Genomic DNA, 14,985 nt, shown 5'->3' with positions numbered 1-14,985 from the left:
CTAACCAAAATCAATATATCGCACTGTTTAAAAGAAAATATGGTTTTTTTTTGCCAGTCATTCCAGTTTTAAAAAAATCAACTACAAGAGAATCAAACAATAACTGTCATCCCAAACAACAATCACAGCACTAATTAGTCAAAGTATTTACATCCAAAAGTCTGCATGCCACTTTTTTTAAACATTTGTTTAAAATCAGTCAAATAAGCTGCTTTAGATGCAGGTGGTGAAGATATGTGTGGGGCAAGATATTCAAATGCCTTTTTCCCCAGTTTGCAGAGAGCCACCAGTGCAGTCAACAGAAACAATTCAGAAGAGAGGGCACAACAAACTCCCGGATTTTACAATGTAATGAAGGTTGAAGGAGGAACACCAAAAATAGCTTTAGAAACGATAACGAGTCGGGCTCAGGAGACACAAAGAACACAATCTAAACGGGGAGTACGATCTGCCGTGGTAAATGGGAAGACAAACAGACTGCGAATGGATCTGTGTACCGTTGCCACGCAGCGCAGACAAACATTTCTCAGACACGCAACAAAAATTACAAAGCTTGATTCTTAAAAACCTGTTTTGTTTTAGGAGCCTGTCGGATGTGAGGCTTTAAAGCCCTGTCACATTCTTCTTGGTTTTTCGTTTCAAGAAGAAAAACAACATCGCTCAGGCGTCGCGTGCCCAATGTCATCACCAGATAACGCAGGCGTTTTTATTTTTTGTCACATTGTTGAAGAATTTCTCAGAATGCGCTACTGTTGCAACAGCAACACAGCTGCACCTTACTGTTGGCTCAAAACAGTTACTTATTAAAGCATTATTTCATCTCACAGTACACCATGTTTATGAAGATTTACTCTTTGTGCTATTGCTAATATTCTCGCTCGGCTTTAGAGACCACTGAAATCTATTTAACTAGTGAATATCACAAACTTTGATTGTAATATTTCATTCGCCTACTCTTAACTAAACATTCTTAGCTTGATAACAATCCTTTTTCAGTTGCAGAAGAATCGCCTGTTTCTATTCTCACGGCGTGACTCCTGTAATTTGAGCGTTTCGGCGAGTTATTCTGGTTTTTGCAGGGAAGCGGAAAAGGGATCAGCATCTTATGGGACCACCAGGCGTTTTAACGATGATAAATCGCACTAAATTCAGCTGCTGCAGCAGACAGACGGGGGAGTTGAGAACAGAGGATCTCGCACTCAAGACCTTTAAATATGGACTGCAAAAAGGTGGGTTATCACACTATGGATTAGAGGATAGAACAGCCTGTTGCTTTCCACATTTCTTTCCCATTTTGATCTGTGGGATTATTTCCCGCATAACCTCAATGATGGAGTCAGATTACCTAAAAAAAAAAATAAATAAATAAAAAAAAGCAAGAAAAGGTTTGCATTTCTTTACTATAATGGAAATATTTTTAAAATTGCCAACTTAACAGCACCCTGCAAGTTCACAGATGTTAATGTCTTTTTAAATGAAATGAAAAAGACATTGAATAATATTCTTAGTTAATATTAGCTAACTAAGAATAGTTAACTAGCAACTATTCTTAGTTAATATTAATTAAGTATTAAATAATATTAGATATTAACTAATTTAAAAAGGTTCACCATGTTCAGATCATTTATTTATGTTCTTTTCCTTCAGATTACCCTGAAACAACAAAAGTACTCTATATTTCCTATGATATGTGTGGAAGAAAAGTATTAGCATCAAAACATTGCTACTTTCTGAATGCCATTTCTCTTTCGATGCTACTTATTAGAGCTTCTCTTTTGAAAGTACTTTTTTTTTTTTATCCCTACGCCATCACGGCTCAATAGTTCCCACGTCTGGTAAAGTTGAAGCAAATTCCTCACTTTGAACTGGTTTCCATGGTGGATAACGAGGCTGGCAGAATTTGCTTTCAAATTAGATTTTACACTTGAAACCTGTGTTGATGTATTCACAGAACTCCTGCCAATGTTCACCTGGACCCGCTTCAGCAGCAGCTCATTCTGAGTCTCTACCAGTCCAAGTTGGAAATCCATACTGGTTTTATTATTATTATTATTATTATTATTATTATTATTATTATTATTTATTTATTTTTTTACTGCAAAAGGTGGAGAAGGAGCACTCTGTAATGACTTCATATGTGACCCATTTTTTGCAAACTGCATTCAACTGGCAGATCATTCAACCTCCCCAATTGGGAGAAAGAAAGTGTAGGAAAATAAGATTTATGACCAGGAGCAAACTACTTGTTAAATTAAGAGTTGAATTTTGTTTTCCCACTCTAGCCTTTTCCATGTTGGCTGAACAAACAAACAGAAGGGGGAAACATTTGCTGGAAAAATGCCTGAGGTGCTCGATCAACAAAATGACAGAAAACAAAAAATACTTAGAGCTTTTCCTTCAAGAAAGTCTAGTTACATTTAGGGCAAAAACATAGAGGAACACTAAAAGTTTAAAGGATTTTTTCCCCCCCCTAACTTCTAGATAGGTATTATTTTACCCTTACTGTGAGGCCACTGTTCAGTTCAATTGCTCTTTAGCTCTTGCTTTTAACTCTTGCTGGTTAAAAGCAAGTTCACTGAACTCTAAAGTACACTAAACTTTGAGGTTCAGTGTACTTTAAAAGTCTTTTAAAGTCTTTAAAAGTGCTGACAAAGTGAAAGACCTCGAAGGAAGACAGGTGGACAGGATTTACAGCCCCTCACAAAAGGACTTTTCATCACAAAAGGACACTGAGTGACAGAGTGGCCCTGTCATTACTTCTGTAGCAAACACAATAAGAATTGCTCGGTTCTTTTCTGATATCCTTTGATTTGTGGTGACAACGACAGACCCAAACATGCATGTCGGGGTTTTATTCCTGCACCTCAGTAGATGTGTTTTTTTTCCAAGCGTTGTGGGAATTGGGTGTTTTCTGGCGCGTGGTCCAGTAACTGGACGAGTTCAGCAGGTCTCAGAAGGCTTGAGTTGAGACCGTCTAATCAATAAGCAATATTTTTGTTGGTATTGTGTCTTTTGCCAATTAACTGATGTAACATTTCAATACACTGAAGGCTTTCTGGCTTGACACATTTAAGAACCTATTGATTTTTTTTTCTCTTTATCAAATACAATTTCAGCAAAATGCTAAAAACCAGAAAGCAACGATATGTCACGTTCTAGTAATTGCAAGGTTGTAATCTTATTTAAATCTGAGCTCATGGGTAAGAAAAGAAAACCTTCAAATTCCACTTTTGGCTTTTTTATTGTTAAATCAAGATCAAATCCAGAGTGTAAAAATTACTCACCTAGAGTTGGACAGAGCAGCTGAAAATTTCACTTGAGTGAGAAAAGCAATAAAACATGTGTCCCATATTTTCTCCATGAATGGACGGCGGCTTTAACGCTCCTGGATTAAATGCGAGGCAACGGCATGTCAATTTGAATTGTGCCCGGGTATTTATATTTAAGCTATGCTCTCCAAAAATAAAAATCCACACATATAAGGATTTCCGTGAATAATTTGGAGCTCCATTGTAGGGGAAAAAAATAAAATAAAAGAATAAATCAATGAAAAGATGAACCTGTGGATAGAATTAGCATCAAAACATTGATGAGAATCTTTCCTATGAACTCTTGTAATGGCAATTTCTTGTATTTTTAGGGAGCGCACTTTCTTACTGCGATTGAATTCAGTTGTCTGCATGAATCTTTAAAATGACACAGGAAAGGTTGCAGTTTGAGGAAGAGACGTATATATTCAAATAAGGCAGCTTGGCTTTTGTTAATGCAGGATTTGCATGTGCATCGCTGCATCTACAGCACCAACTTTTCTACTGGATAGCAGCAGCAGTGCCTGCCTGATCGTTTTACAAAGAGGTTCTATGATTAAATAAAGTCTGCTGTAGGCCACACGTAATGCATTAAAGTTGTTTTGTAACGATTTAAAATAAACTGGACAAACGTCGAACGAGGAAAATAAATTCGTGGTATAAAAAGGCGTGGTTATTCCAAGAATTTCCCCGTGTTGTTTGGCTTAATTTTACAAAATCTCATGTTATCTCTGGTGTTTAGTTAGTTGTTTTCCTGCTCTTAACTGATTCTCTTATATAAATCATGTTTCATTCTCCTGGTAAAGGCTGCAGTCCTTCTTTAAATTCAAAATAATCTTGTAAGAAAAAAAAAAAAAACATACATCTGACATGTAGCTTTTTTTTTTTTTTTTGCACCCACTCAACACGTCAAGAGACTCAGATGTTGACAGGCCTGCTTTGCCTACATACTAGAGCTAAGCTGTAGTTGGACAATACAGGGGGATTAAAAAAAAAAAGAAGTAAATAATAAAAACCTCTCCAAGTTATGCAGAAAGTTTTTATACTGCAATCACAGAAATATATTTAGTTGCATCAGTCATTTTCCAAACTGAAAACTTTTTCCACCTTAGAACCAAGGAGATATGTACACACACACAAACATGCACACACACACCGACATGTATGAATAAGATGTAAGTGTTTTGCTCAAATCCAGTAATGGCGGGCATCATGATGGGGGAAGAAGGGTGGAAAGATGAGGATTTGCCCCGGGTGAGAGTGGACAGACTCTTTGCCGCCTTAGGGTAACCTGAGACATTTCCGTCTCACCCTGCTGAGGATGATGCACCTTTTAGCCAAGTTGGGTTCTGCGTTATCCCTCCCACACAGGAGGAAGCTGCCTTCATTAAGCTCAATTGTCTGCATGTGCTTCTTCCCCTGAGCTAATTTAGGCACGTGCCATTACAGGAAATGAGCAGTTTGCCTCCAAGGCTGCCTGGAAGAGGCATAATTGTTATCTTGAGGATACTCCTAGTATAAAAAGCCAGAGGCTCAGGTTTTTTTTTTTCTTTTTCCCTTCCTGTCCAGTTGGTGTACATTATTGAACAGCTGTACCTGTGGTTGTCTCTGCTCAAGCGCTGTGTGTGCGTCAACGGACGGGGAAAATCTCAGAGATCAAAACCCCTCCGGGTCTTTCTGGCCTTCTCGCCAATGCCATCAGCAGCCAAAAGATTTTAAACCGAGAATATAACTTGGAAATGCAGCAATGAAACAGCCGCCACAATATGATTCGAAAAGCCTTGAAATAGACTGATCTTTGTTCGCAGTAGCAGAGTCCCACTATGAAAACCTTTCTTATTCCTGCTGTCAATTTGTATAATTCGCTATTCTGGCAAGAACATGATTCAGTTTTTTCCTATATCATTCTCACCAGGTTGGAGGAGAGAGGGTGATCTTTGACCTTTCACCTTTGCAAAATCGTTGGATTGTACTAAGAGCAAGGAAATAATTTTCTTTTTCTCTGAAGAGTTTTTGCGGCGCTAGTGGCTCATATTTTTGCTACAGTAGGCAGACAGGAGAGCAGATGGAAGACATATGGCAAAGGTCGCTGGGACCGGGAGTCAAACCCGTGATGTCCGTGTCGAGGACTAAGGCCTCCAAGCATGGGGTGTGCTAACCCCCTGCGCCACCACAGCACGCCCGAGCAAGGAAATAATTTTCACCAAGATTGGGAGTTGGAAGACTTGAGTTTCTCTACTAGTTGTCCCAGAAAGTAAATATCCCATCAAGAATATGTGAATGTGTATTTAAAAAACAACAACCCCAAAACAATAAAATTGTGTTAATTTAGCAATAAAACTGGAAAAACTGAAACAGTCATGAATAATAGAGAATAACCTTAAAACAATTGGCAGTCCAGAGGAAATTGGATGACTGCGCAACTCACAGCTGGTGCTAAATTCATTGCCTGTATTCCTTGTCAACTCAACATACTAACTATGATCCATCAGTGTTGGGGAAAAAAAGTCGGCATAAGTATTTTCAGCTAAACATGGGCGATCCATAACCAGCGGTCCCGCTGAGCAATTTGACGATTAAAAGTTACTCCAGTCTAAACTGTAAAAAAAACCAAAAAAACAAACATAATTAGCAGAGAGTCCTGACGGATGGACGTTGTGATGGTGACTGAACGCAACGCGTCACACTCAAAAACTGTAAATTAAAGCTCGTTAATCACATGCTGCATGGATCACGGTTCCTGCTAACATTCACATCATGCCCACGTCCAGAACAAGAGAAACAGTTGTCAGCTGTGCGACTCGGCAGACTAATGACTTCATTTTTACTCGAAGACGAATGTGCGAGGCGGGGGCTTGTTTTTGTTTTCCCCTCCCTTTGTCACAGATGCCTCCCCCACCACATGATTTCATCATGGGCTTCATATTGACTTTGTCATGAGGGAGGCATCATGTCTTTTTGTATGTGTATCTATCACGCTCTGTGCCGGCGGGGGAAATGTGGAACGACGCTCCTGGTAACACAATCTACTCCTGTCACTCATCTCTTTCCCATTATTTTTGCTCAGTCACCTCATCCCCCTCAATCTGTGTCACACACACACACACACACACGCCCACGCACCAATACCGTTTTTGTCTCCCAATAAACATTTATTGCTCGGCTGAATTTAACTCCCCCGTCCTATTCTCCTTTTTGTTTACCTCTACTCTGCTTTTTACAACCACCCAATTTTTGTCCAATCGTCGGTTGTGTTTGGATATTTTTCTTATAGCCATATAAGCACAAGAAAAAGAGAAAAAAATTTGCTTGTAATACCTACTGAGCAACCAGTGTCAACATTGTGGAGAAGCTTAAAAAAATTATATACATACTGCAAAGCCACAGAAGCACATCACGGCTTACTGAAGGAAACGCGTGGCAGCCACAATTCAGAAAAAAGAAGCGTCTCTGTTAGTTTTAGAAGTTAACCTGGAAGCTGCTGACATTGTGAAGTTGCAATGCTGAGCTTAGAGAATAAAGTAGGAACAGGAGAAGGCCAATTGGAGGCTTTTTGAGGTGTTTGTTTAATTATCTCACTCTCCGTGGTACAAAGCAAAGCACATTTACAACGGGATAAAGCTCTCTGGAAGTACGGACAACCCGCAGTGCCAAGTGTTGTAGAAAGACTCCGACAGATAGAAAAGGAATGATCTCTCTGACGGGTCCTAAGTATTCCTATGAACCTATTGAACTGCAGAAAACAAATCAGAGCCTTCAAATACGGATCTAACATAAACACTTCAGTATTATTGGCACTAGTGGTGGGTCTCACATCATTGGCGACCCATAAAAACTACTTTATCAAAGATATTAAGAAATAACGATTCTTCATCATCCGATAATTTAACATGTAGTTCAGTACAAATAAGCCTTCATAACTAAAAATGATTAATTTAGTCTTGGCCAGTCAATATATTGTGCTTTTCAAACTAAGACAGCGAAAAATAAAAGCTTCGCTAATACTCTTTGGTGAGTTTTCACATATAGGAAAAAAATAAATAAATAAACGAGCGAATCTCAAAGTGCATTTTAAAGAATCGAGTTTGAGTGCAGAATTAATCAGTTCAGATCTTTCCATTCTATATAAGCATTTTGAACTAGAAACTTTTCAAGTTGATCAGTCTCCATTAACTTTTAATTGTAAAAAACTGTAAATACGAGCATCACAGTGAAGCACATTTCCTTTAGTCACTCCTAAATGATGAAATATATGAAGTAAGGGATGTGAATGTTTTTCTAAGATATGAGGCCAACACCCAGGAGAGCTCTGCTGTTCAGAGAGAGAAGGGCTAAAAGGCCCAAAAGCTTGTAATTTGCATAACGACTTGGCTGATAATTCCTTGCAGACCGTTTTCACACTGTAAGCAGTTTTTCTTTTTTTGCTGCTAAAAAATCCCCCAAAAACAGCTTTGATAAGGAATGATGACAGCCATCCTCTGTAAGCTGTTATGCAGTTATATTTTGTGCTCCAGAAAAAAAAAAAACTGCAGCAGAGTTTGTTTGCTCAGGCAGAAAACAACAACCTATAATTACACTGTAAGAGTATTCCACCTGAAGAGTCATAAGAACAAATGTATTTCAAGTGTTAGCCTGTTGTTTACAGATATGCCTTTTTATTTTTTTAGACTCAGACATTTTTCTTGCCGTCTCTTAAATTTGTGTCTGCTTGATCGTTATTCTGATCTGTATCGGTTTGGGTCACCAAGGTTACGATTAAACGCACCCTCACGGATCCACTGGGGGTACAACTGCATCATAAAACAACATATTATAGAATTACCATGTCACCTCAAGTCACAACACGGTTTTAGCAGACTTCTTGAACGTATCATCCTTTTTCAAGACCTTTGTTCAGGTTAGTTTATTTACATGTCCCACAACCTTCCTTCCTTATTTTCTTGGACTTTCTGGCTTGTTAATGGAGTCACCGTTACAACAGTGGGAAAAGTGTAACTATGAGGCAGAACAAAGAGCTTAAAGCATCGACATTGCCAGATATTGAAAAACCTTGACACGTCTAGGTAGTTCAAAGGACAGTGTCAAAGAAATGTTAAGTGCCGAGTTGAATATCCAAAATAAATAGCTGTCCTGCCCACCTGGGGCCTCTTGTACAAATGGTGCACAAAAGAAAAGTGTGACATGCTCTTGTCCATCCAAAATTTCAGGTGAGTTAATGATGAACTTAGTATACAGTGTGGTGGAAGGGATCTGATTTGCATCTCTTTTCCTGTCAAAGCAAAAAGAAATCCATGTTAAATGGCATGAAGATCATTTTCACAAGACCATTGTGTGCGTTTGGCACTCTTTATTTTGATTTGTTGTTTTTCTTCGGCCCCACGGTGGTCTCTCTAATTAGAGGGGGATTAGATGAGGAGGATAGCGTGCCATCGCAGCTTCTGTCTGCACATGCTTTTATTAGCTCAGCTCATCATGTTGGATCTCAGAAGAACAGGGAGACGAAATTTGGTATAGACGGATCAAAGCGGCGCCCGGAGACTCCGCGGTGGCGGGGGCTTTGTGCAGGGTACAGCTAATGCCGATAGACAAATTTATGCTCCACAGGAATTACATCATGGCTGTCATAACCGTGACCAGCACCGGAACGCCAGCTGCACGAACAGCAGCGGAGGAAGTCAAGCACCTCGTAGTGGTCTATGACGCGTGTGTGGTGAGAGATATGGAACGTGGTGGGCAAAGTGTGAAGGTCACCGAATTTCAAATCTCGCATCCATGAAATCTTTCTCATCGTCGGAACGACAGAATTAATGGCCGCGGCTGGATGCGAAAACTGACTCACGGCCAGCGCTAGAGCTAGCCGCCCAGCAGCTGTTTTGGCATCGTCTCACGTTCATGTAGGGGGCTTTAATCCTTATGAAACATCGAAATGTTTTTGGCCACTCACCTGAGAGAGCACTCTCGGTCTGATTGTGCGTGTGCATGTGTGTGTGAAAGAGAGAGAGAGATGTGCTCAGCCTCTTCCTCTGTCTTTGTGGATGTCGGTGCCATCATGCTGCAATCCTGCCATCTGTCCTCGCCGAGAATCAGGTGCCCTATGCTTTGTGACTTGGCTTCCAGCTATCTCCTCTTCCCACGTCTCTCTGAGGCCTGTTTATGCCTAAACGAACCCAACTAAACAGATAAGGACACCGCCGCCGAGCTGCAGATGTCCAATTCGCCTGCTGACCCAGAGCCACACTGACACAAATACTCTGCTTTTTTCTACAAGTCAAGATCTTCAAATGAAGAACCATTTAGATAACGTGAAAAAAAAAAAAAAACATGGTACCGATGTGAAGTTGCGACACACATATGTTCAGAACCATTCTCGGTCCATCACTTGCATGGTGTGTTCTCAGCCTCATTATTAATGCATGGCATCTCTCCAAGGCTATTTTGCAGACGGAGTAAACACGGACATTAATCTTATTTATAGTGAGATCTTAAGACAACGCAACCTTCAAAAAGGATTTCCAGCACTGTATGGGGAAATGCTTAAGGTTTTCTGACACCTATATGAAGACGATCCCAGCTTCTACAAGTTTATTTTAACTAGAGATTTATAGTCTCTGGCTGTGCCTCACTCCCACACTGTGTGCTCTTCAATAAGCTGCCTCCTCCTACATATAAGTTGGGCTTTTATAGCCTGTCTTCATATTGCTCAGCAGCTCAGCTGTGGCGCCCATCTCTCTGGAATGAGTGATCCTGCCTCTCCCCACCGATCTAGGCCTACTGTAATAAACAACGACAAGTGACTGACCGCCGTTCCCTCAAGATCCAACTTCCTTTCCTCCGCAAACCCGACCACCCCCCCACACCGAGGTAACACTGCCATGCCACCAATCCCCGGAACCCCGGTCCAAATCACTTTGCCCGCTTCTTCGGAATGCCAGTGGCGGTGCATCAGGTACCAATGCCGCCATTGACGAGGAACATGCTAATTCGGAAGAGAGAAGTGCAGAAAAGTGGTTGTATAGGAGAAATGAAATGAGTAAACAAAGGCAGATGGCAGAAAGACATGCGCGCCACCTTTGCGTGATTCGCAGAGCAGATTTGGTCTGCTATTATCACCGTGTAAATATGGGAGTGAATGAATCACCTGTGACCCATCCCTCCCTTGTAGTCAAGTTTGTTTTCAAGCGACAGATTGCACTCAAGCTGTTTAACTGCACTCCTTTGGGGTTTGAAGTTCCCATGCACAGAATGTGGTAGTCTCTCATATTGAAGCAAAGTGGACACTGGTGACAATACGGCTTCTCTACAACTCATTTTTTACAACTGCTTTTTTTTTTTTTCCCTCATTCCTGTATTTTACATTGGATTTCTGTATTGGTTTTTGCTAATTGGTTAATCAACAGATTTTGGTTGTGACTTTTGTTAATGTGCTTTGCAGTTTCCTTGTCTGTTTTTGTACCATTGTGGCTTTTGCCTTTTGAGGATCCATCTGGGCCACCGTATAAGAGAACCTGAAACTAAGCAGTTCCAGAACTAAGAGACTTAAACACTTGTTTCTTGTGCTTTGATGTCATCATTTATTGGGTTCTTTCTTACCTTAATATCCCACAGCATTATACATATGAGTAACTATTTTTACGTTAAAGACACAAAAAATATATGCACTTTTATGTGCATATATTTTAGAGTCCATATAAAATACATGCATATTTTATTTCCATATATTTTATTGGGATTTTTGAGCTACTTACCAATTTGATTCCAGTTCAGCAGGTTAGGATGTTATTTTAAAATCAGCAAGGAAGCATGAAGGACTGCTAATTATAATCTAATAGTTCAACAAAATTAAAGTATAATACCTCAAAAAAATAAATAAAACGTATCACTGGATTTGAAAAATGTCAGTGGATTCAAAGCTGATGGATTATGTTATTCACAAGTAAAACCCCAGTGAGCAAAGAGAACACCTTTTGTTGTTCATGCCTGCAGTTTGTATGTGCGTCAGATTTACAGTCATACCAGAAACACAATACAAAGGTTCCAGTTTGGGACTTTTGTATGTAGGGAAAAAGAAAAAAAAAGTAAAGCAATTGTGCACATTTACACAATAAAATCTACGTCATTGAATAATTGAAACCAACATGTTGATGTGCCGACCCTAGTCATAAAATAAAGATTACAACATTTGGAAAGCCCCACTGGTTACGAATATTTCCAGAAGGCACCTCAGTAACCCTTGTTATGGCACCACAGAATTATCTCCAAGTGAATATGTAAGATTTATTAGTTGTAATGAATATTTTAATTAGACCTTCCAACCAAGGTTGTCAAGCAGAGCATTTCAGCTAATTCTGACCTTGTGCACAAAACGAGCCAATAATATCTGTAAGGTCCTCCGAATATCTCATCTCCTTTGAAAGTAATGGGCCGCAATAAACCCATTTGACCCCGTCATATATTAGTTATGTTTTAGAAAACTGGGGAAAATAAAAAATTAAAAAATTGTCATGGTCACGGCCTTCGCTCTCCAACCAAGCTTGATGCGAGCTGCACACCAATGAACGCCGGTGATAGCTGCTGCAGATATGGCTCCCATAATGATCCTCCTGAAAGCTGCAGGGTTTTTTGCTCTCATCAAAGTTACGAATCTCCCTGCTGAATCGGATGCAAGGTGCAGAGAAAGGCCCCGGCAGCCTCGGATGTGCACCGTGTCAAGCAGCTCGCTCGCTCTGCTAACCCTGTCAGATAGGTGCAGCTGTAGACTTCTGCAAATTGGATCCAGTCAAATAGTGAGTTGTCATTTTTATTTGTCTTTTTTTATATTTGCTTTCATGTATGTGCAAAAAAGGTAGGCTAATTTTTCTTTTCCTAGCTGGGTCAAGACATAATTAGGATGCAGCTCCATGTTTATTTTTTTGTTTTGTTTTTTGCATCTGTTGTATTTTAATTGTGTGGGAAACTTGACCTAGTGTTTTACTAAAAAGCGGGGAAAAAGCATTTATCATATATTTGCAAAAGAAGGAAATGTACATTTTTGTTTACGTGAGTGTTTCTAGGATCAAAACTAAGTAGTTTTAAGCTTTTCTGAACTGCAACACTCGTGGTTACAAAATCAAAACACTTATATCTCACTTTTCAATGCTTTTTCCATTTTGTTTATACTTCAATTTAAATGTCTTATATAAATAACTTTAAATTACCCTATTTAAAAATGTCCCAGGCAACTAAAACCTCCCTTCTGTTCCTCTTTAGAGGAGAAAAGGCGCAGAAACAGGTGAGTACTTTGACACTTTTCAGTGAGACATCACACTGAATTTCTGAGCTGTCAGAGCTCCTTCTTGCACCGGGCTCCTGGTTTGCCAGCTGCACACCTGCGCCGGCACTCAGCAGCATCCGAACGTCAGACAGGCCCGATTGCGCCGCTCTTTGAAAAGCGCTTGATTTGAACCGTCAGTGATAACAACAAATGGCAAGAAGCATCTGGAATTTGTTAGAGAGTTTTCGGAGACAAGAACTGGCAAAGCGTCTTTTCTTCCAGTTTGACGATATGGGTAGTTAAAGTAAGGCAGGTGCACCCAAACGTGTTCATGTTGCGATGTGGGAGCTGCAGTTAAATGGCAAAAATCAAGTGGATGCAGGTAATACTGAAAAGACAAAGCTTTGTACTCAAACTTGGGTCATAATTTAAAGGATTAAATAAAATTTCTCAGTTTTGGAAGCAAGAGACCCAGAAGGTAAAATAATCATAATAAAAAAGATATTAATTCAGAATACTGTTAATACTGTAGCCTGGGTAGCTCAGCCGGTAGAGCATCAGACTTTTAATCTGAGGGTCCAGGGTTCAAGTCCCTGTTCAGGCAAACCAGTGTCAATGTGACCTTGGCTAGTGATTTTCGAACTAATTTTACCTCTACTCATTAGGTCTTGCAACAGTTAGTCAAGGATGATTGTATGAGTAGGGATGTTTTTCGGTATTCTTAAAACACCTCATTGAATGTAATCTATAAAGCAAGTCTTGACAGTACTCATTCGGTTTTGTACTAGTTAGTCCGGGATCACTGTATATTCTGGAAATGTTGCCTATCATACAACCAGATTGTGAGTCACTCTTGAAACACTGTGTTAATGTAGCCTGGGTAGCTCAGCCGGTAGAGCATCAGACTTTTAATCTGAGGGTCCAGGGTTCAAGTCCTTGTTCAGGCAAACCAGTGTCAATACCACTTTGGTAGTGATCTTTGAACTAATTTATACCTCTACTCATTAGGTCTTGCAACAGTTAGTCAAGGATGATTGTATGAGTAGGGATGTTTTTTGATATTCTTAAAACACCTCATTGAATGTAATCTATAAAGCACGTCTTGACAGTAGTCATTCGGTTTTGTACTAGTTAGTCCGGGATCACTGTATATTTTGGAAATGTTGCCTATCATACAACCAGATTGTGAGTCACTCTTGAAACACTGTGTTAATGTAGCCTGGGTAGCTCAGCCGGTAGAGCATCAGACTTTTAATCTGAGGGTCCAGGGTTCAAGTCCCTGTTCAGGCAAACCAGTGTCAATGTGACCTTGGCTAGTGATTTTCGAACTAATTTTACCTCTACTCATTAGGTCTTGCAACAGTTAGTCAAGGATGATTGTATGAGTAGGGATGTTTTTTGATATTCTTAAAACACCTCATTGAATGTAATCTATAAAGCACGTCTTGACAGTACTCATTCGGTTTTGTACTAGTTAGTCCAGGATCACTGTATATTTTGGAAATGTTGCCTATCGTACAACCAGATTGTGAGTCACTCTTGAAACACTGTGTTAATGTAGCCTGGGTAGCTCAGCCGGTAGAGCATCAGACTTTTAATCTGAGGGTCCAGGGTTCAAGTCCTTGTTCAGGCAAACCAGTGTCAATGTGACCTTGGCTAGTGATTTTCAAACTAATTTTACCTCTACTCATTAGGTCTTGCAACAGTTAGTCAAGGATGATTGTATGAGTAGGGATGTTTTTCGGTATTCTTAAAACACCTCATTGAATGCGATCTATAAAGCAAGTCTTGACAGTACTCATTCGGTTTTGTACTAGTGAGTCCAGGATCACTGTATATTTTGGAAATGTTGCCTATCATACAACCAGATTGTGAGTCACTCTTGAAACACTGTGTTAATGTAGCCTGGGTAGCTCAGCCGGTAGAGCATCAGACTTTTAATCTGAGGGTCCAGGGTTCAAGTCCCTGTTCAGGCAAACCAGTGTCAATACCACTTTGGTAGTGATCTTTGAACTAATTTATACCTCTACTCATTAGGTCTTGCAACAGTTAGTCAAGGATGATTGTATGAGTAGGGATGTTTTTTGATATTCTTAAAACACCTCATTGAATGTAATCTATAAAGCACGTCTTGACAGTAGTCATTCGGTTTTGTACTAGTTAGTCCGGGATCACTGTATATTTTGGAAATGTTGCCTATCATACAACCAGATTGTGAGTCACTCTTGAAACACTGTGTTAATGTAGCCTGGGTAGCTCAGCCGGTAGAGCATCAGACTTTTAATCTGAGGGTCCAGGGTTCAAGTCCTTGTTCAGGCAAACCAGTGTCAATACCACTTTGGTAGTGATCTTTGAGCTAATTTATACCTAACTCATTAGGTCTTGCAATAGTTAGTCAAGGATGATTGTATGAGTAGGGATGTTTTT

General features: G+C 39.9%; 6 non-coding genes across 6 annotated transcripts; all 6 read left to right on the top strand.

Moving 5' to 3' along the window:
• Positions 1-13,089: 13,089 nt before the first annotated feature.
• On the top strand, positions 13,090-13,162 carry trnak-uuu. The gene has a single exon. It is a non-coding gene; the product is annotated as a tRNA-Lys (tRNA).
• Positions 13,163-13,432: 270 nt separating this feature from the next.
• trnak-uuu lies at positions 13,433-13,505 on the top strand. The gene has a single exon. It is a non-coding gene; the product is annotated as a tRNA-Lys (tRNA).
• Positions 13,506-13,775: 270 nt separating this feature from the next.
• On the top strand, positions 13,776-13,848 carry trnak-uuu. Its single transcript has one exon. It is a non-coding gene; the product is annotated as a tRNA-Lys (tRNA).
• A 270-nt stretch (positions 13,849-14,118) lies between these two features.
• trnak-uuu lies at positions 14,119-14,191 on the top strand. Its single transcript has one exon. It is a non-coding gene; the product is annotated as a tRNA-Lys (tRNA).
• A 270-nt stretch (positions 14,192-14,461) lies between these two features.
• On the top strand, positions 14,462-14,534 carry trnak-uuu. Its single transcript has one exon. It is a non-coding gene; the product is annotated as a tRNA-Lys (tRNA).
• Positions 14,535-14,804: 270 nt separating this feature from the next.
• trnak-uuu lies at positions 14,805-14,877 on the top strand. The gene has a single exon. It is a non-coding gene; the product is annotated as a tRNA-Lys (tRNA).
• The last annotated feature ends 108 nt before the right edge of the window (positions 14,878-14,985 follow it).

Source organism: Gambusia affinis, linkage group LG17 (genome assembly GCF_019740435.1).
Source record: "Gambusia affinis linkage group LG17, SWU_Gaff_1.0, whole genome shotgun sequence".
NCBI lineage: Eukaryota > Metazoa > Chordata > Actinopteri > Cyprinodontiformes > Poeciliidae > Gambusia > Gambusia affinis.
Note: the sequence above shows the minus strand (reverse complement) of the source record. Positions and strands in the feature narration are given on the sequence as shown.